At 40.4% G+C, this 6,907-nt stretch overlaps 1 pseudogene; it reads left to right on the forward strand.

Moving 5' to 3' along the window:
* LOC114901334 overlaps positions 1-3,910 on the forward strand; it is a 38,849-nt pseudogene extending 34,939 nt beyond the window's left edge.
* Positions 3,911-6,907: the final 2,997 nt, after the last annotated feature.

A 6,907-nucleotide genomic window follows, 5' to 3' on the forward strand; every position in this document is an offset into this window, starting at 1 on the left:
CAGGCCCCACCCCAGACCTACTGAATCAGTACTTGCATTTCTAACAAGACCCCCAGGTGATTTGTACATACATCAGAATTTGAGTAGCATTAATTTAGATAGTTCTACGTAAGCTCAAATATTGTACATAGATGTTGCGGAAAATGCTGACTTGCTGTATTTTGGGTGATGGATATTGAAAAAAAAAAACAGGCAAAAAACTGCAAGCAGACTGAATAGACATAACAGTTCTCTCTTCAGAAAGCAATGGGTATAAATATGTGAAATGGTTAAATTCCAGCTATTTGGCTTCTTCACTTTAGCCTTTGGAATTGACTGTTTTTCCATTTCCACTCCCTTTCATGTTAAGTTTGTGCTCTGTTCTGACTCACTGACTAAAGCTCATCATCCAAAGCAACATTTTTAATTTGCTTCTCTTGGGAGTAAGAATTTGTGGTTTCATCTCATGAAACCACAGGTCTTGTGAAGTACTCCAGTTTAGTCCCAAATTAGCAGAAAGATTAAGGATGCAACCAACTGACCAAAAATATATTGTAAACACAAGATGCAACCACAGATCTGTGTCAAAAACTGAATGTTCTGCCTGGAAAATTACATTCCACGGGAGACTCTGCAGAACTCTGTAGCTCTAGCTGGAGCCCTAGCTAGCACTCTATTATCTCCTGAGCCATTATTTGGTGGGATGTTGAAAAGGGTCCCCCTTCTCTCTTACTCTACTGGTGGGAGAAAAAATTGAAATAAGCCTTGTAGAAGGCAATTTTGGAAACGTATCAAAAGCGTTCATAAATTCTTATTCTGTGATCTAGTAATTCCAGTGCTAGAAATTTATTTTAAAGTAATCATATGTATGGATTTGGAAGTGAAATGGGATGTCAGTTCTATGATGACATGGCTACAATATCTAAAGGAGGCAAAACAACCCTTCTGCTTGCTACATCATGGGCACCCATCTGTCTGCTCTCTGCCAACCCCACTCCCTGCCCCTCAAGACTTCTTCAGAATCACTGAAGGTCTTTTAGAAAATCATTCGATGATACGATTTGGGGCTCAGTTTCCTCACTGAACATGAAGTTTGGGATAAAGGCGGTGTTTCTTAGAATATTATCTATGTAGACAACCTGAGTGAAAATCATTTCGCCTGCTTGTCTGAAACGCAGGTACCTGGGCCTGAATTATCACAGCACCCTGTGAAGGAGAGGTTATTTTCTTTTTATGGAGAAGGAAACTGAGGTTCTGAGAGACTTTCATTTTACACTTGGTGAGAGGTAGAGCTGGGATTTGAATCCACTTCTACTGATTTAATTCCAGTGCTTGTTCTGTTGCTCTAGGTGCTAGGGAAACAGGCAGGCAGACAGGTGCAGACCCCTGTCCTCCTAGCTCGCATCCTAGCAGGGACGACTTTGAAGACTATTGTCACATGCCCCACGTGGCTCCTTAGAGTGGTTTTTTTGGTGAAAAGTTTTTTGAGAATCTTTAATTTATGGCCATGGAAATAGAAGATCTAAAAGTTTTAGCTTTTTCTTGTCTTTTTTTGAGTTATAGAAAATGAGAGATTCTCCTCCAAATATTTAATATTCAAGAGCCACCGAAAGTGCTGCATCTTACTTGTAAGTTACAGACCTCTCTAGTAGGGATGCGTATTACTCAGCTTGGAAAGATGGTGCTGCCATGAACTGGAGCAAGACTGACTCCCATTCTGTGGGTTATGTTTGCTTCGATCAGATGTGTAAGCCTTGTTTTTTATTCCAGGGAAGCCCTGGTTTCCTGTCTCGGAGTTGCAGGTTTGATAACTGCCTTCAACCTGTGCTGTTTTTATTTCCATTAAATTCTTTGAACTGATCCCAACTGTTGGGAAAAGCAAATTTCCTTTAAAGGAATAATTAAAGAAATATATTTATTGAGTATTTCTTGTGTGCCTGGCACAAGCTAGGCCTCTTGTACCAAACGGCCAAGTTACGAATGCGAAGGAAAAGTTCTTGAAGGAAATTAAAAGTGCTACTTCAGTGAATACATGAATGATATGAAAGCGAAACAGGCTTATTGCTGGTATGGAGAAAGTTTTAGTGGTCTGGATAGAAGATCAAACCAGCCACGACACCCCCTGAAGCCAAAGCCTAATCCAGAGCAAGGCTCTAACTCTCTTCAAGTCTGTGAAGGCTGAGAGAGTTGAGGAAGCTGCAGAAGAAAAGTCTGAAGCTAGCAGAGATTGGTTCATGAGGTTGAAGGAAAGATGCCATCTCTATAACATAAAAGTGCAAGGTGATGATATAGTATAGAAGCTGCAGCGAGTCATCCAGAAGATCCAGCTAAATTAACTAATAAAGCTGGCTATACTAAACCATAGATTTTCAATGTAGATGAAACAGCCTTATCATGGAAGAGGATGCCGTCTAGGACTTTCATAGCTAGAGAGGAGAAGCCAATGCCTGGCTTCAAGGCTTCAAAGGATAGGCTAACTCTCCTGTTAGGGGCTAATGCAGCTGGTGACTTTTAAGTTGAAGTCAGTGCTCATTTACCATTCTGAAAATCCTAGGGCCCTTAAAAATTATGAGAAATCTACTCTGTCTGTGCTCTATAAATGGAACGACAAAGCCTGGATGACAGCACATCTGTTTACAACATGTTTTACTGAATATTTTGAGCCCACTGTTGAGACCTACTGCTCAGAAAAGAAGTTTCCTTTGAAAATAGTACTCTCATTAACAGTGCGCTGGTCACCCAAGAGCTCTGATGGAGATGGACAATGCGATTAATGTTGTTTTCATGCCTGCTAGCAAAAATATCCATTGTGCAGCCCATGGATCGAGGAGTAATTTCAACTTTCAAGTCTTATTCATTAAGAAATACATTTTGGGGCTTCCCTGGTGGCGCAGTGGTTAAGAATCTGCCTGCCAGTGCAGGGGACACGGGTTCGAGCCCTGGTCCGGGAAGATCCCACATGCTGCAGGGCAACTAAGCCTGTGCGCCACAACTACTGAGCCTGCACTCTAGATCCCGCGAGCCACAACTACTGAGCCCGCATGCCTAGAGCCCATGCTCCACAGCAAGAGAAGACACCACAATGAGAAGCTCACATACCGCAACAAAGAGTGGCCCCCACTCTCCGCAGCTAGAGAAGGCCGCGTACAGCAACAAAGAACCAAACAGGCCAAAAATAAATTAATTAATTTAAAAAAATATATATATTTTGTAAGAGTATAGGTGCCTTAGGTAGTGATTCCTTTGGTGGATCTGGGCAAAGTAAATTGAAAACCTTCTGGAAAGGATTTACATTCTAGATGCCATTAAGAACATTCATGATTCATGGGAAGAGGTCAAAATATCAACAGTAACAGGAGTTTGGAAGAAGTTGATTCCAGCCCTCCTGGATGACTTTGAGGGTTTTGGGACTTCAGTGGCGGAAATAATTGCAAATGAGTAATAGCAAAAGAACTAGAATTAGAAGTGGAACCTGAAGATGTGCCTGAATTGCTGCAATCTCATTATAAAGCTTTCACAGATAAGGAGTTGCTTCTTATGATGAGCAAAGAACGTGGTTTCTTAAGATGGAATCTACTCCTGGTGAAGATGCTGTGAAGACTATTGAAATGACAACAAAGGATTTAGAACATTACAAAAATTTAGTTGATAAAGCAGCGGCAGGGTTTGAGAAGATTGACTCCAATTGTGAGAAAAGTTCTTCTGTGGGTAAAATGCTATCAAGTAGTGTTGCGTGCGGCAGAGAAATTGTTTGTGAGAGGAAGAGCCCATCAATGCGGCAACTTTACTGTTGTCTTACTTTAAGAAATTGCCACAGCCTCCCCACCCTTCAGCAGCCACGGCCCTGATCGGTCAGCCGCCGTCAACCTCGAGGCAAGACCCTACACCAGCAAAAAGACTACAGCTCGCTGAAGGCCCAGGTGATGGCTAGCATTTTTTAGTAATAAAGTGTTTTAAATTAAGGTGTGTACATTTTTTTCAGACATATTGCTGTTGCACACTTCCTAGACTACAGTCTTGTGTAAACGTCTGTGCTGGGAAGCCAAAGACTTCATATGGCTCGCTTTCCTGTGATATTTGCTTTATTGCAGTGGTGTGGAACCGAACCTGTTACACCTCCAAGGTGTGCCTGTAGTCTACTTTAAATCCTTTCTGCCTCACTTTGCTAAACTTTGCTCTAAAGTTTAGTTGATTAAGAAAATGATCAATTAAAGTGCAGTTTTGTATATAATCTTAACTCATTGGAAGTGCAGTAGTGTGTGACATCCTCTAAGTAACTGAAAGCATTATTTCCAAAGGGGAAGACACGCAATAGGTTAACTCCCAGTGTTAATACTGTGAATCCAGTTTTGGGGGGTAAGTTCTGTTAAAGAATCCTATGGCTTTGAAAATCCTGCCATGCTATTTAATGCTCTTTGTTTATATTTGATCTTCAACTTTATGGGCTGCTTTGTTGAGTGACGGTAACAGCGGAGAATTAGGTAATCTTCGATGGGATGAAAGGAGGAACGGAACTGATTACAAATAAGTCAGCTTTTTCATGTACAGCAAAGAGGAATAGTGAAGAAGCAGCAACACATCCTTAAAATGATTCAGTAATTTACTAGGGCATTTTGAAGCCTCACTAAAAATTAACAAATTGATGTTAATGCATCTTATCTTATTTTGTTGGTAGGTTATCCAGTGCCTTGAGACTCTGGTTACTGGACTCAGATGATAATCTCTACCAAATGGCAGTAATCTAACATTTGAAAACCATCTCTCTTTTCTGTTGATTATAGTGAGGCAAAGACAGAGCAAGGTGGACCCTTCCCTAGAGTGATTTTCACAAAATTTAAATTTTGATTTATTGACTGCACAAAGAAGCACTCTGACAAGTGTTGCTACTGCATCTGACACTTGTCTCACTTGAGGTTATGAGTGCCTTTGCTGAACACCAGATCTATCTACACACATTTAAGTAAATTAGATCAGATTTCAATTCTAGATCTCTAGGAACTGCTTAAATGCACCATCGTGAAATGGAAGCAGCAAGGCAAGTAAGCTGGCCTGGCCCTGTGCCCCAATAGCAGGATTAGGTCACGGCTCTGGCTTTGTCCTATTGGTTCCTGCTTGAGGAGCTGCTGTCCTTTGGGTGCTTGCTGTATTCCCATCAGCAAATCAAGGAGCCTCTTGTGACTATCCATTCCTGATCAGTGTTTCATCTGCTAGGACACCAAGCATGCATCATTTTGCATGCATCATCACTTCATATGAAAATCTCTGATATCAAGAACCACTGAGTTCGAAAGGGCCCTCAAAGATTGAGTCAGATGCATGCCTTTCGGTTTGGTTTACAGCCCTGTCTTAGGCTCTATACCTTGCCTAAAGACTTAGAACTAGAACGTGGAAGAGTCACACCAAGTCTCCTCCCTTTGCCCCTCACTCCCTCTTCCCCAAGCATCGGTCAAAGCCTTCGGTTTTATTCATTTATTCAACATGCACACGTACACACATACACACACAATGCATCCTCTCCTATTGCTAGTTATTTTTAAGTGGAAGGATAATTTGCTGATAATTTTCAAGCAACCTTCCAGATAGGTCTTTAAAGTGTCAAAAAAAATTTCTCAGTATTCCTGGTCAATGCATCCGTACCTCACATATTAGCAGTATTTTTCTAGCGACCTGTGTTTATGAATCTTTTGAAAGCTACAATTTTCGTTTTCAGAGAAATGGTATACAGCTTTATCCATTCGTATTTCATGGGTTTACATAAAATTTCATTGATTGTACATAATTAAAATAAAATGTCATCAGAATTTGTAATGTTGAGAACCTAAAAACAAGTGACAACACAGCAGTTAGGAGTGAACATGTGGGAGGGTACCAGAGGTGAATGTAGCAGCTGTAAGTGCTCGGCATTCTATGGACATCAGCAAGTGTCAGTTAATCTAGTGGCTTGATTAAGAGAAGATTGACTAAGAGAGCTGCAATAACTAACATTTATAGAGGGTTTATTCTGGGCCAATCCCTGTGTTAATCACTTAACATACAGTCTTTCATCTAACCTTTAATGTAACTATGAAGCTTAGGCGTTAGTAGCCCCATTTATACAAAGGGAAAATATCTCTGCTAAGTAGCTTGTTCAAGGCCACAATGCTAGAAAGTAGCAGAGGAAGAAAAACCCCAGATCTGGCTGCCTCCAAAGACCTGATTTTTAACCATCTTGCTATATTATAGTAATGGCTTTTTGACTATCTAACAACTCAAAAAAATTACAGCTACAGAGAGAATGCAGATATCACAAATGAAGTCTCCATTTGAGTAAAGATATGATCATTTTCCCTAGTTGATAGCAGTTTTTTATTCTTCCTGTTACAGGAATTCACAAGAAAAGTTTTGTTGAAGGAGTCTGGAAAAACACAGGCAATGACTTTGGGGTTGTGTATAAATGAGGGCAAATAAACAAACTCACTCCTCCTGCTCTACGTTATTTATTAGCAAGTTTCCAGTTCAGTACTGAGTGAAGTCACATTTAATATGTTCTCAGAACTTGCATGAGCTCTGTCAGCATGCACATTTCTAAGCTAGGAACACAGAGATTTTATGACAGACATTTGTTTTCTTGTGGTTCTTTGTACTGTTGCTCCGCACTGTTTAAGTCCTTCAGTTTTGATGAAAGCTTTGATCTTTGATGAGAGAGGATAATTAGGATAATTAGGGAATGTTTGTGGCTTGTACTGGTGATTTAGACAGTGACATGTATATGGCTAAGCCGTGGGATCAACCTGATTTCATATATACATATTTTTTTCACATCTCTTACCTTTAGGAATTAAAGAGTATTTTAAAAATAAGTTTAAAGTTGAAAATTGATCCTGACTTTATGACGTAAGTCTTGGAGTAAGCCAGCCATTTGTTTTGGGAGGCTTCTGGAGCTGTTGGA

The sequence above is a fragment of the Monodon monoceros genome, unplaced genomic scaffold, assembly GCF_005190385.1.
Source record: "Monodon monoceros isolate NGI ecotype Baffin Bay Population unplaced genomic scaffold, NGI_Narwhal_1 Super_Scaffold_2, whole genome shotgun sequence".
NCBI classification, from domain to species: Eukaryota; Metazoa; Chordata; class Mammalia; order Artiodactyla; family Monodontidae; genus Monodon; species Monodon monoceros.